The sequence below is a fragment of the Arachis ipaensis genome, chromosome B4, assembly GCF_059453495.1.
Source record: "Arachis ipaensis isolate K30076 ecotype BB chromosome B4, ASM5945349v1, whole genome shotgun sequence".
Taxonomy (NCBI): domain Eukaryota; kingdom Viridiplantae; phylum Streptophyta; class Magnoliopsida; order Fabales; family Fabaceae; genus Arachis; species Arachis ipaensis.
In genome coordinates, this window is record NC_142439.1 from 84,342,078 (window position 1) to 84,357,208 (window position 15,131).

At 40.5% G+C, this 15,131-nt stretch overlaps 1 non-coding gene across 1 annotated transcript; it reads left to right on the forward strand.

The window, feature by feature from the left end:
- The first annotated feature begins 330 nt into the window (after nucleotides 1-330).
- Nucleotides 331-438, forward strand: LOC148568182 (small nucleolar RNA R71). The gene has a single exon (XR_015882757.1). It is a non-coding gene; the product is annotated as a small nucleolar RNA R71 (small nucleolar RNA).
- The last annotated feature ends 14,693 nt before the right edge of the window (nucleotides 439-15,131 follow it).

A 15,131-nucleotide genomic window follows, 5' to 3' on the forward strand; every position in this document is an offset into this window, starting at 1 on the left:
AGATGCCTCTTGAGTATTGTTGGGTGCAGCTTGCATTCCATTCAGACTCTGAGAAATCATATTGACTTGCTGAGTCAATATTTTATTCTGAGCCAATATGGCGTTCAGAGTATCAATTTCAAGAATTCCCTTCTTCTGAGGTGTCCCATTATTCACAGGATTCCTTTTAGAAGTGTACATGAACTGGTTATTAGCAACCATGTCAATGAGTTCTTGAGCTTCTGTAGGCATTTTCTTTAGGTGAATGGATCCACCTGCAGAAGTATCCAATGACATCTTAGCTAATTCAGACAGACCATCATAGAATATATCCAGGATGGTCCATTCTGAAAGCATGTCAGAAGGACACTTTTTGGTCAGTTCCTTGTATCTCTCCCAAGCTTCATAGAGGGATTCACCTTCTTTCTGTCTGAAGGTTTGAACATCCACTCTAAGCTTACTTAGCTTTTGAGGAGGAAAGAACTTGGCTAAGAAAGCCTTGACCAGCTTATCCCAAGAGTTCAGGCTATCCTTAAGTTGAGAGTCCAACCATATTCTAGCTCTGTCTCTCACAGTAAAAGGGAAAAGTATGAGCCTGTAGACTTCAGTATCTACTCCATTAGTCTTTACAGTATCACATATCTACAAGAATTCAGTTAAGAATTGAAAAGGATCTTCAGATGGAAGTCCATGAAACTTATAGTTCTGCTGCATCAGAGAAACTAATTGAGGTTTCAGCTCAAAGTTGTTAGCTCCAATGGCAGGAATGGAGATGCTTCTTCCATGTAAATTGGAATTAGGTACAGTGAAGTCACCAAGCATCCTCCTTGCATTATTATTATTTTCGGCTGCCATCTCCTCTTCCTGTTCGAAAATTTCTGAAAGGTGCTTGCTGGATTATTGTAATTTAGCTTCTCTTAGTTTCCTTTTCAGAGTCCTTTCAGGTTCTGGATCTGCTTCAACAAGAATGTTCTTGTCCTTGCTCCTGCTCATATGAAAGAGAGGGAACAGAAAAATAATAATAATAGGGATCCTTTTTGCCCAGGTATAGATGTTCCCCTGTGTGAGTAGAAGAAAAGAAGAGTAGAAGAAAAGAAGAAGAGAAAATCTGAACTCAGAGAGAGAGAGGGGGTTCGGATTTTTGGTGAGTGAGGAAGAGATGTTAGTAAATAAATAAATAAATAGAAGAAGATGAGAGGGGGAAGTTTTCGAAAATAATTTTTGAAAAAGAGTTAGTGATTTTCGAAAATTAGGAATGAAATCAAATTAAAATAAAAAATGTTTGTGTTTTGTCTTTCTCCTATGAAAAATGCTTGCTGTTTGAGATCTTCTATTCTTTTTTGCGAGATGCCGGGATGTAAGTAGATTTTCCTTGATACCTTGTTTTGTTACTGCCTCCAAAGGATGCCCCAAGGCTTTGGTTTGAGTCTTGGGGTTTTCCTTTCCTGTTTGTTCGTCTGTCGAGTTGTTTTGCACTTCATCCGAGATGTTTTGTTAGTAATCCACTCTTCTTTTCTTATTGTAGGGTTTAGTTGGCCTCATGTCTTCTCGCAATAACGTTGTAGAGATGTCTTCCCAGGTTCCCGAGGGCATGGCCGATTGGGTGGACTCGATGGTTCTTATGTGTGTCTCTTTAGTTGATTCTGAGTTTTGCGCGCAGCTTAGGCAGTTTCATAGGGTCTGTAGTAATCCTGGTGATGAGAAGAATTATGAACTTGTCCCTCCCTCTTCTGAGGAGAGAGTTTGCTTTTCTACTCGGGTTGTTGATGATCGCCCTTTCTTTTATGTTTATGATTTTTTCTTCGGTCAGCTGGGTATCACCCTTCCTTTTACTCAATTTGAAACCGACCTCTAATGGTCCTGTAATGTTGCCCCTTCTCAACTTCACCCCAATTCTTGGGGTTTCATAAAAATTTTCCAATTGTTGTGCAATGGTTCTGGTATTCCTGCTTCCCAATCTCTCTTTTTCTATCTGTTTGTCTTGACTAAGCCCGGTGTGATAAAAAAGAAGTCAGCTTAGGTCTCCTTTGGTTCCACCCAGGGAAAGAAGGTCTTTTCCATGTTTGACGAGTCATTCCGTGATTTTAAAAACTACTTTTTTAAGGTCCGAGCTGTTGAAGGAGCTCGGCCCTTTTTTTTGGATGAAAATGACGAACCTGCTTTTCCCTTGGAGTGGCGAAAAGATGTGAGGGTCTCTAGATATGCGTGGGAAATGTTGGATGAGGCTGAGCGAGCTTTTGCAACTGTCTTGGAAGAACGCTGGGGTCATCCTCCCCATCTTGACACAAAGAAATTTCTGACCAATCTTTCTCTTCTTCAAACTAAACTGGGTAACTTGTATTTCCTTTATTATCTGTTTATGTTGCTTGTAGCTGTCTTTCCGACTTATCTGACTTGTAGCTTAATTTCTGTTTTATTTTCAGAGGCAATGAAGAATAATGAATCCATGAAAGCTTTTAAGAGGGCGTAGAGGGCGACTGCTGCCAGAAATATTGCGGCCAAGGCGGCTGGAGAGGGGTCCTCCCAAGTGCGCGAGAAGCCATCAGTGCCGAGTTCTCCTGGGGTGAAGAAGGTGATCCCTACACCCCGAGTCCGTTTGGTGGATCCTCACCCCACTTCTGTCGCTCCATCTGTTGCTCCTCCCAATAAAAAACAAAAAACAGCTGAGCCCTTCGACCTCGATGCTCCTGATTTTAATGCCATTGAATTTGTGGATCAGCAAATCGGTCCCTATGGCGCCCTCTCCATGGATGATGTGTCCATCCTCCATCACTTGAAATTTATGGCCCGAAATCACGTAAAGATGGCGTATATGGCGGCTGCCATATATCGGACTGCTCAGAATCTCCCTCTCCATGCCACTAAAGCGTTTATGGAGGAGGCAAAACAAGAGTTTGATCGGATGAAGGAGTTGAAGGAGGAACTTGAGATAAAGGTAGCCAAGCTGGAGAAGGACTTAGAGAACGAGAAGGCGAGTTCTCAATCACTGGCAGCTTCTTTAAGGTTGGCTGAGGACACAGCCATGATGCATAAGGATAGTTACGTTACATCCTATCGGGAGATGATGCGCCTGAGGGGGGAGCTCGACAATGTCCGGGAAGATTATTCTGAGCTCCAAAGTCATCTCGTTGGTAGCGTTACTGCTGCTTACGAAAACTTCAAGGAGCAAGTTCGGGTCATTGCTCCCGAGGCCGATCTCACCCCCTTTAGCCTGGATAAAATTGTCAGGGATGGCAAGATTATCCCTGATGATGAGGATGATGATGATGAGGTTGCTCCTCCCCCTGCGTCGTCTGCCAAAGTGTCGACCTCATTTGCTCTTTCGGTTGCGCCTGACTCGGATTGCCAAATTCTGAACCAGGAGGATGGAACTGTGGATGCTGTGCCAATTCATACTCGTCCTCCTTCTCCTTGTCCTGATGCTGCCAAGAAGGCTCCTGATGTTTGCTGATCTCTTTCTGGATATGTAGTTGGCCCGGCTTGTGGGCTTTAAAACTTTTTATTTAATTGCTGACATTTCCTGGTTGCTTCTTTAGCAACTTTTTACTTTTTTGAAAAACAAAAGGTTGCTCGCTATCCTTTCACGGTAGATTTTGGTGGCCTTCCGGGCCTTATAACTTTTATAGAGTAAAAGAAGTAGTTTTTTGACTTGGCATTTTTTCTGTTTTCTACTGATGCTTGAAATCTTGCATCTCGACTTCCTCGGATTGCTTTGTTTTATTGTTTGTAGCTTGGATCCTTTGAGGTTGTGACTTATGGGTCCAACTTGTTTCTCGGTGGTTCTTTTGCGCTGGTCCCCTTTTAAGTTATTTCTGTAATCCTCTTTCTTGGACCTTTGTCAGGTCTCTTTCAGGGATTGCTTTTATAACTTTTTCATTTTGTAGGGGATCGACTTCGTTAGGTCGATCTCTTTCTAGGTTATTTTTGTAATCCTCTTTCTTGGACTTTTGTCAGGTCTCTTTCAGGGATTACTTTTATAACCTTTTCTTTTGTAGGAGATCGACTTCATTAGGTCGATTCTTTCCTAGGTTATTTTTGTAATCCTCTTTCTTGGACCTTTGTCAGGTCTCTTTCAGGGATTACTTTTATAACATTTTCTTTTTGTAGGAGATCGACTTCATTAGGTCGATCTCTTTCTAGGTTATCTTTGTAATCCTCTTTCTTGGACCTTTGTCAGGTCTCTTTCAGGGATTACTTTTACAACCTTTTCTTTTTGTAGGAGATCGACTTCATTAGGTCGATCTCTTTCTAGGTTATTTTTGTAATCCTCTTTCTTGGACCTTTGTCAGGTCTCTTTCAGGGATTACTTTTATAACCTTTTTATTTTGGGCTGACTTTGTTAGGTCGAGCCCTTCTAAGTTAAAGTAATCCTCTTTAATAGGGTTGGACAGACCTCTTTCCAGGGTTTACTTATAACTTGGGTTGACTTGGTCCGACTTCTGGACGTCGGCCAGTCTTTAAGTTATTATTTTAGCTATCCGTAAGACCTCGTCAGGTTCTTTTTGGATTGCTTTCGATAACTTCTTACATTATTCCGTGTTCATCACTGCCGATTTGTAGAAAGTGGTTGTCATCGTTAGATCATCTTTTGGGTGAATCGCGTTTTCACCTTTATCGGACGGTTATCTTTATCGTGATCATGCAGTAAAATTGTTTTTTCACTTTCTGCCGATCTGTTGCTTTTATAATCGGATGATGAATACTTCAGATTAATGCATCTTGAGATCTTGTAGAATATCTAAATATATTTTATTCAAAGGAAAGTGCAAATATATACATGTGGGAATTTTTTCATCCCTTTAAGTCGGATAGTGTCTGGGTCTCAACTTGGTGCCTCATTAAAAAACCTTTTCAGGAAAAAGAGTGCATCCAATAATGAGATCTGTTACCTTCCTAACTGTAGTACCTTCTTAGGTTGCAAGCGTGCCATGATCTGGGAAGCTCTCGTCCATCGAGATCAGACAGTCTGTAGTAGCCCTTCCCAAGTACTTCTACAACTCGGTAGGGTCCCTTCCAGTTTGTTGCCAGCTTTCCTTCTCCTGGTCGAGTTATTCCAATATCATTTCGGATTAGGATGAGATCGTTTTCTGCGAAACTTCTCGGCACTACCCTTTGATTATATCTGGAAGCCATTCGGCGCTTTAGAGCTTCTTCCCTGATTCGAGCTCTCTCTTGGATTTCAGGTAGTAGGTCGAGCTCTTCCCTCTGAAGTTGAGAGTTTGCTTCCTCATTGTAATGAACTACTCTAGGCGATCCTTCCTCAATTTCTACTGGAATCATTGCCTCTATTCCATATGCTAACCGGAAGAGGGATTCCTTCGTGGTGGAATGTGGCGTCGTTCGATATGCCCATAGGACCTGTGGAAGCTCTTCTACCCAAGCTCCCTTTGCATCTTGTAATCTCCGTTTTAACCCGGCCAATATGACTTTGTTGGCAGCTTTGGCCTGTCCATTGGCTTGTGGATGTTCAACGGAGGTGTACTGATGCTTTATATTTAAGTCGGCTACTAGTTTTCTGAAGCCTGCATTTGTGAATTGAGTGCCATTGTCTGTGGTTATTGAATATGGAACGCCGAACCTTGTGACGATGTTTCTATATAGGAATTTCCGACTTCTTTGAGCGGTGGCATTGGCTAGGGGCTCTGCCTCGATCCACTTTGTGAAATAGTCTACCCCTACTATGAGAAATTTAACTTGTCCTGACCCCTGGGGGAAGGGGCCGAGAAGGTCGAGCCCCCACCTTGCAAACGGCCAAGGCGAAGTTACGCTGATGAGCTCTTCTGGCGGGGTGATGTGAAAGTTGGCATGTTTCTGACATGGTGGGCATGTCTTTACAAATTCTGTAGCTTCTTTCTGTAGAGTTGGCCAATAAAACCCTGCCCGGAGTACTTTTTTGGCGAGAGCTCGTGCTCCGAGATGATTACCACAAATGCCGCCGTGTACTTCTTCTAACACTTTCTTTGTGTGGGAGGTCGGTACGCATTTCCGTAATGGTACTGAGATCCCTCTTTTGTACAGGATGTTGTTTATAATGGTGTAGTACTGTGCTTCCCTTTTTAGCCTCTTTGCCTCCTTTTCTTCTGTGGGGAGTGTTCCTGCTCTGAGATAGATGATTATGGGGGTCATCCATCCTTTTTTTCCTCTTCCGACATTGACGGGTTCTGTAATATTTCCTGGATGAGACTTCTATTGTTGCCCCCTGGTTTGGTGCTGGCTAGTTTCGAGAGTGCGTCAGCTCGGGCATTTTGTTCGCCGGGTATGTGGCAGATCTTATATTCCCCAATTTGTCCGAGCTGTTCCTTGATTTTATCCAAATACTTTTTCATGGTGGGATCTTTGGCTTGGTAACTCCCCGTTATTTGTGATGTGACCACTTGTGAATCGCTGTAGATGTTGAGTTTTTGAGCTCCAATCTCTTTAGACAGCTTCAAACCAGCTAACAATGCTTCATATTCCGCCTGGTTATTTGAGGCCGGGAACCCGAACTTGAGGGAGAGCTCAACTTGGGTTCCTTGGTTGCTTTCTATTATCACGCCTGCGCCGCTTTCAGTTTTATTTAAAGAACCGTCCACATAGAGATTCCATTCTGTGGGGGTTTCCAGGGCATCTGTGAATTCTGCGATAAAGTCGGCCATATACTGTGATTTGATGGCCGTTCGAGCTTCATATTGGAGGTCAAACTCTGATAACTCGACTGTCCATTGTAGGATTCTGCCTGCTAAATCTGTTTTCTGCAATATTCTTTTTATGGGCTGATTTGTTCGGACCTTAATGGTGTGAGCTTGGAAGTACGGGCGGAGTCGTCGAGATGTTAGAATAAGAGTATAGGCAAATTTTTCTATTTTCTGGTAGTTCAGCTCGGATCCCTGTAGTGCTTTGCTAATGAAGTAGACAGGTTGCTGCCCACTTTCGTCTTCTCTGACTAGTGCTGAGGCTATCGCCCGGTTTCCTTCAGGGAGATATAATATGAGTGGTTCTCCTTCTCGTGGTCGAGAGGGGATAGGTGGCTGTCCTAAGAACTTCTTAAAGTCTTGGAAGGCTTGCTCACATTCTGTCGTCCATTCGAACTGCCTTCCCTTTCTTAAAGTAGCATAGAAGGGGAGAGATCTTATCACAGCTCCTGCTAAGAATCGGGATAGGGCGGCCAATCTCCCATTGAGTTGCTGTACTTCTTTGACATAGGTTGGGCTCTTCATGTTTAGTATGGCCTGACATTTGTCTGGATTTGCTTCAATTCCTCTTTGTGTGAGCATGAAACCTAAGAATTTGCCTGCTTCTACTGCAAATGTGCATTTCGCGGGGTTGAGTCGCATGTCATGCTTTCTTATGGTGTCGAAAACTTGGGCCAGGTCAGACAATAGTGTCTCTTCACTTTGTGTTTTTATTAGTATGTCGTCCACGTAGACTTCCATGGTCTTTCTGATGTGATCCGAGAAGACTTTATTCATTAGCCTTTGGAAGTAGCTCCTGCGTTCTTGAGACCGAAAGGCATCACAATGTAGCAGTAGTTTGCTTTTGGTGTTAGGAACAAAGTTTTTTCTTGATCTGGTGGATACATGGGGATTTGATTGTATCCCGAGTATGTGTCCATAAACGAGAGATATTTATATCCGGAGGAAGCGTCTACCAGAGCGTCGATATTTGGGAGTGGGTATGGATCTTTTGGACAAGCCTTGTGGAGATCGGTGTAATCGGTGCACATTCGCCACTTCCCATTTGATTTTTTCACCAAGACAACGTTGGCTAGCCATAGTGGATATTTGACTTCTCTTATGAATCCTGCTTCCAGTAGTGCCTGTACTTGTTCTTCCACAGCCTGGGATCGCTTTGGCCTAAGTTTTCTTCGTCTCTGCTGTACCGGCCGAGATCTTGAATAGACCGCTAACTTATGACACATTAGCTTAGGGTCTATGCCCGGCATGTCTGCGGCTTTCCACGCGAAGAGATCGACATTATCTCGTAAGAATTGTATTAGTAATTCCTTTGAATCTCCTTTTAGGATTGTGCCGATATTAGTTATTTTTTCCGAGGTGTCCCCGATCTGGATCTTTTCTATCTCACCCTCTGGCTGGGGACGAAGTTCTTCTCGTCGTTGAACTCCGCCCAGCTCGATTGTGTGGAACTCTTCTCCTTTGCCTCTGAGGTTTAGGCTTTCGTTGTAACAGCGACGTGCCATCTTTTGATCTGCTTTTATCGTGGCTATCCCTTTTGGTGTTGGGAATTTCATACATAGGTGTGGGGTCGAGACTATTGCGCCGAGTTGGTTGAGTGTTGTCCGACCTATGAGAGCATTGTAAGCTGAACTTACATCGACCACGATGTAGTCTATTTTGAGGGTCCTGAATTTGGTTCCCTTTTCCGAAGGTTGTATGTAGCGGTATGTATCCTAGTGGTCGAACCGGGGTGTCTCCTAATCCGAACAGACTGTTTGGATATGCTTGAAGTTCTTTTTCTTCTAAGCCGAGTTTATCAAAGGCTGTTTTGAATAAGATGTCGGCAGAACTCCCTTGGTCTATTAAGGTGCGGTGTAGGTTAGCATTTGCTAATATGATGGTGATGACCATGGGATCGTCGTGTCCTGCGATGATGCCGGATGCGTCTTCTTTAGTGAATGTTATTGCCGGGATGTTGAGTGCTTCCTCCTCTCCTTCGACCTGATATACTTCTTTGAGATATCTTTTGCGAGAGGATTTGGAGATCCCACCTGCTGTGAATCCGCCATGTATCATGTGGACATGTCTTTCTGGTGTCCGAGGTGATCGTTCTGTTCGTTCGGTATCTTCATCCCTTCGTCTCTTTCTTTGATCATCATCTCGGGTGGCCAGGAATCGATCTAATTTTCCTTCTCTCACCAATTTTTCTATGATGTTTTTTAAGTCGAAACATTCGTTTGTGGAGTGTCCTCGGACTCGATGGTATTCACAATATTCCTTCCGGTTTCCTCCTCCCTTTTTGCCTTTGAGTGGCCGTGCTGGGGGGATTTTTTCTGTATGGCAGACTTCTTTGTATATCTCGACCAGGGATGCCCTGAGAGGAGTGTAATTATGGTATTTTTTTATTTTCCCCCCTTGTCGATCTTCTTTTCTCTTGGAATCCTTGTCTCTGTCTCGGTAGGAGGCCCCTGATTTTGAGGTTTCTCCTAACCGAGCGTTTTCTTCCATGTTGATGTATTTTTCTGCTCGTTCCTGTACTTCATCCAAGGAGGTCGGGTACTTTTTTGATATAGATTGGCTGAAAGGTCCTTCTCGTAGGCCGTTGATGAGTCCCATGATGGCGGCCTCTGTTGGTAAGCTTTGTATGTCCATGCATGTTTTGTTGAATCTTTCCATGTAGTTGCGGAGGCTCTCCCGATCTCCTTGCTTGATCCCTAGCAAGCTGGGGCCGTGCTTGGCTTTATCCTTCTGGATGGAAAATCTAGCCAGGAACTTTTTGGCCAGGTCATCAAAGTTTGAGATAGACTTTGGAGGTAAGTTGTCGAACCATCTGATTGCTGTCTTCGTGAGAGTTGTTGGAAAAGCTTTGCAGCGAACGGCATCTGAGGCGTCGGTGAGGTACATTCTGCTTCTGAAATTGCTGAGATGATGGTTGGGACCTGTGGTGCCATCATATAAAATCATATCCCGGAGTTTAAAGTCTTTTGGAATTTTGGTTTTCATGATTTCCCTGGTGAATGGATTTTGTTCTTTGCATGAGTTTTCCTCAGGAACAGTCCGAGGAGCTTTCGATTTGAGGTCGGTTTCTAATTGCTGTAGTTTTTCTTCCAATTTGCGACGTCGCCGTACCTCTCTTTGTAGATCCTTTCCGATCTCTCGTTGTTGTTGGGTTTCTTTCTCAAGTTGCTTTAAGCGATCTTAAAGCGCTTCTATTGCTCCCGGATTTGATGAATTTTTGTCCCCATTAGATTCCGGGGTATCTTTCAGTATAGTGTCCCCGTTTTTGTGCGGCGTTCTATCCTCGAGATCTGAATCGTGGTCGTTGTCATGGTCATCCGCCATGGGATGACTTCCAGGTCCACGGCAACGGCGCCAATGTTCCGAGGGTTACCTGAAACTTGAGGTCGATCTCGGACGAGATCTTCCGTACTGGTCGGAGATGTCGTGTCTGGCTGGTCGGTGGCAGCCGGCACTGTTGTGTCTGACTTTGCTGGACTTGCTGCACTGCTTGCTGGACTTGCTGCACTGCTTGCTGGACTTGCTGCACTGCTGATCCTTCGTCACCGGAGGGTGAGGGGTACCTGCAAGAGACTCCGATGCTTAAGTTAGCACGGGTATTAAGCAGGTTTTATGTAGAATCAGAGTATGAGTAATACCTGGGTGCTCCAGTGTATTTATAGTAGTTGTAGAGTGACCTTTTCAATCATATCTTCTCAATCATATCTTTTTCAAAATAATTTTCAATCATATCTTTCTGATTGCTAATTCCAAAATATTTTTAATTAATTAATTAATTTAGTTTTCAATTTGCTTTTATTTCATTTTCTTCTAATTTTTGAAACTTTTATTTTATCTTCCATTTATTTTATTTTATTTTATTCGGTTACTTTTAATTAAATAAAATAAAAAATTTAAAAATATAATTTATTTGCAATTCATATCAATTCTCTTTTCTCCATCATAGACATAAGTGGAAATGAATAGCCCAGAAGGACTCTGGGGTCATATGCTAACCCCATTACAACTGCATATGGGAGTAGCATCTGTATACCTCCCATCAAAGCAAGTAGATTTGAGCTAAATCCTCAGCTCATTATCATGGTGCAGCAAAATTACCAGTATTCCGGTCTTCCACAAGAAGAACCTACTGAGTTTCTGGCATAGTTCTTACAAATTGCTGACACAGTACGTGATAAAGAAGTAGATCAGGATGTCTACAGATTATTACTGTTTCTATTTGCTGTAAAAGATCAAGCTAAGAGGTGGTTAAATAACCAACCTACAGCAAACATAAACATATGGAGATTGTTATCAGACAAATTCCTGAATCAATTTTACCCTCCAAAAAGGATGACACAACTAAGGTTGGACATCCAAGGCTTTAAACAAGATGATCATGAATCCCTTTATAAGGCCTGGGAGAGGTACAGAGGGATGCTAAGGAAATGCCCCTCTGAAATGTTTTTAGAGTGGGTACAGTTAGACATCTTCTACTATGGGCTTACAGAAAGAGCTCAAATATCTCTAGACTACTCAGCTAGTGGATCTATACACATGAGAAAGATGATTGAAGAGGCTCAAGAACTCATAGATACGGTTGCTAGAAATCAACATCTGTACTCAAGCAGTGAGTCCTCCATAAAAGAAGAGGCTAGGGCAGTAACTACTGATCCTAATCCTCAAGAACAGATTGTTGAACTTAATCAGCAATTACTCCTTATGACAAAACAATTAGCAGAATTTAAAGAGATGCTCCAAGACACTAAAAATGCTAACAAGAATATAGAAGCACAATTGAATCAGACAAGACAGCAGCTATCTAAACAGTTAACAGAAGAATGTCAAGTTGTTCAACTAAGGAGCGGGAAGATGATGAGCGGATAATTTATACGCTTTTTGGCATTGTTTTTAGGAAAATCAATAACACTATCTGAACTCTGAGTTCCTATAGATGCCAATCATTCTGAACCTCAATGGATAAAGTGAGATGCCAAAACTATTCAAGACGCCAAAAGCTATAAGTCCCGCTCATTTGATTGGAGCTATGTTTCATTGATAGTTTGGAATTTATAGTATATTCTTTTCTTTTTATCCTATTTGATTTTCAGTTTCTTGGGGACAAGCAACAATTTAAGTTTGGTATTGTGATAAGCGGATAATTTATACGCTTTTTGACATTGTTTTTAGTATGTTTTTAGTAGAATCTAGTTACCTTTAGGGATGTTTTCATTAGTTTTTATGTTAAATTCACATTTCTGGACTTTACTATGAGTTTGTGTGTTTTTCTGTGATTTCGGGTATTTTCTAGCTGAAATTAAGGGACTTGAGCAAAAATCAGATTCAGAGGTTGAAGAAGGACTACTGATGCTGTTGGATTCTGACCTCCCTGCACTCAAAATGGATTTTCTGGAGCTACAGAACTTGAAATGGCGCACTTCCAATTGAGTTGGAAAGTAGACATCCAGGGCTTTCCAGAAATATATAATAGTCCATACTTTGCCCAAGTTTAGATGACGCAAACTGGCGTTCAACGCCAGCTCGCTGCCCAATTCTGGCGTCCAGCGCCAGAAACAAGTTGCAAAGTGGAGTTCAACGCCCAAACTGGCACAAAAGCTGGTATTCAACTCCAAGAATGACCTCTCCACGTGTAGAATTCAAGCTCAGCCCAAGCACACACCAAGTGGGCCTCGGAAGTGGATTTATGCATCAATTACTTACTTCTGTAAACCCTAGTAACTAGTTTAGTATAAATAGGACTTTTTACTATTGTATTAGATATCTTTGGAATCATCTTTGGATTATATTTTGATCTATTGATCACGTTTGGGGGCTGGCCACTCGGCCATGCCTACCCTCTATTCACTTATGTATTTTCATACGGTAGAGTTTCTACACTCCATAGATTAAGGTATGGAGCTCTACTGTTCCTCAAAGATTAATGCAAAGTACTACTGTTTTTCTATTCAATTCAACTTATTCCGGTTCTAAGATATTCATTCACATTTCAACCTGAATGTGATGAATGTGACAATCATCATCATTCCCTATGAACGCGTGCCTGACAACCACTTCCGTTCTACATTAGATTGAATGAGTATCTCTTGGATCTCTTAATCAGAATCTTCGTGGTATAAGCTAGATTGATGGCGGCATTCATGAGAGTCCGGAAAGTCTAAACCTTGTCTGTGGTATTCCGAGTAGGATTCAGGGATTGAATGACTGTGACGAGCTTCAAACTCGCGAGTGCTGGGTGTAGTGACAGACGCAAAAGGAGGGTGAATCCTATTCCAGTATGATCGAGAACGTCAGATGATTAGCCGTGCTGTGACAGAGCATTTGGACCATTTTCACAAGAGGATGGGATGTAGCCATTGACAACGGTGATGCCCTTACATAAAGCCAGCCATGGAAAGGAGTAGGATTGATTGGATGAAGGCAGCAGGAAAGCAGAGGTTCAGAGGAACGAAAGCATCTCTATGCGCTTATCTGAAATTCTCACCAATGATTTACATAAGTATTTCTATCCTTCTTTTATTATTTAATTTCAAAAACTCCATAATTATTTTATATCCGCCTGACTGAGATTTACAAGGTGACCATAGCTTGCTTCATACCAACAATCTCCGTGGGATCGACCCTTACTCACGTAAGGTTTATTACTTGGACGACCCAGTGCACTTACTGGTTAGTTCTATCGAAGTTGTGATAAATTATGAATTGAGATTAGAGCACCAAGTTTTTGGAGCCATTACCAGAGATCACAATTTCGTGCACCAAGTTTTTGGCGCCGTTGCCGGGGATTGTTCGAGTTTGGACAACTGACGGTTCATCTTGTTGCTCAGATTAGGTAATTTTCTTTTTGTTTTAGTTTCAAAAATTTTTTAAAAACCTTTCAAAAATTTCTCATCTGTTTTCGAAAAAAAAATGTTTTCAAAAAATTATATTTTTTCAGAATTTTTAAGAATGAATTCTAGTGTTTCATGAAGCATGTTGAAGCCTGGCTGTCTGTAAAGCCATGTCTAATTATTCTGGGTAGGGAATGTCAGGCGTGTCATGTCTGAGTTACATACTAAAGCTTGGCTGGCTATTAAGCCATGCCTGACCCTTTGATTGGAGCTTTAGACTAAAGAGCATAAGATTCCTGGAATTCATATTAAAAATTTTGGAATCCTTATTTTTCTTTTTCAAAATGATTTTCGAAAAAAAATTAATTAAAAGAAAATACAAAAAAAAAATTCATAAAATCATAAAAATAAAAAATATTTCATGTTTCTTGTGAGTCTTGAGTCAAGTTGAAAGTTTGGTGTCAATTGCATATTCATCTAGCATTTTTTCGAAAAATTCATGCATTCATGGTGTTCTTCATGATCTTCAATTTGTTCTTGGTAAATCTTCTTGTTTGATCTTGATGTTTTCTTGTTTTGCGTCTTTTCTTGTTTTTCATATGCATTCTTGCATTCATAGAGTCTAAACATGAAAGATTTCTAAGTTTGGTGTCTTGCATGTTTTCTTTGCATATAAAAATTTTCAAAAATAAGTTCTTGATGTTCATATTGACATTCAAAGTGTTCTTGGTGTTCATCTTGACATTCATAGCATTCTTGCATGCATTCATTGTTTTGATCTAAAATTTCCATGCATTGAGCATTTTTAGTGTTTTTCTCTCTCATCATTAAAAATTCAAAAATAAAAAAAATATCTTCTCCTTTTTCTTCTCATAAATTCGAAAATTTGAGTTAACTTTTTCAAAACTTTTTAAAATTTAGTTGTTTCTTATGAGTCAAATCAAATTTTCAATTTAAAAATCTTATCCTTTTCAAAATCTTTTTCAAAAATCATATCTTTTTCACTTTTCTTAGTTATTTTCGAAAATTTTAAAAATATTTTTCAAAAATCTTTTTCTTATCTTTATCTCATAATTTTCGAAAATAACATCATCAATTAATGTTTTGATTCAAAAATTTCAAGTTGTTACTTGCTTGTTAAGAAAGATTCAAACTTTAAGTTCTAGAATCATATCTTGTGATTTCTTGTGAATCAAGTCATTAATTGTGATTTTAAAAATCAAATCTTTTTCAAAACTAATTTCAATCATATCTTTTCAAAAATATCTTCTTATCTTATCTTTTTCAAAAATTTGATTTCAAAATATCTTTTCTAACTTCCTAACTTCTTATCTTTTCAAAATTTATTTCAACTAACTAACTAACTTTTTGTTTGTTTCTTATCTTTTTCAAAACTACCTAACTAACTCTCCCTCTCTAATTTTCAAAAATATCTTCCCTCTTTTTCAAAAATTCTTTTTAATTAACTAATTATTTTAATTTTTGATTTTAATTTTCGAAAATTACTAACCTTTTTCAAAAACTATTTTCGAAAATCACTACCCCTTTTTTAAAAATAATTTTCAAAAATCCTTCTCCCTCATCTCCTTCTAATTATTTATTCATCTACTAACACTTCTCTTCATCTTACATCACTGCTCCTATCCTTAACCTT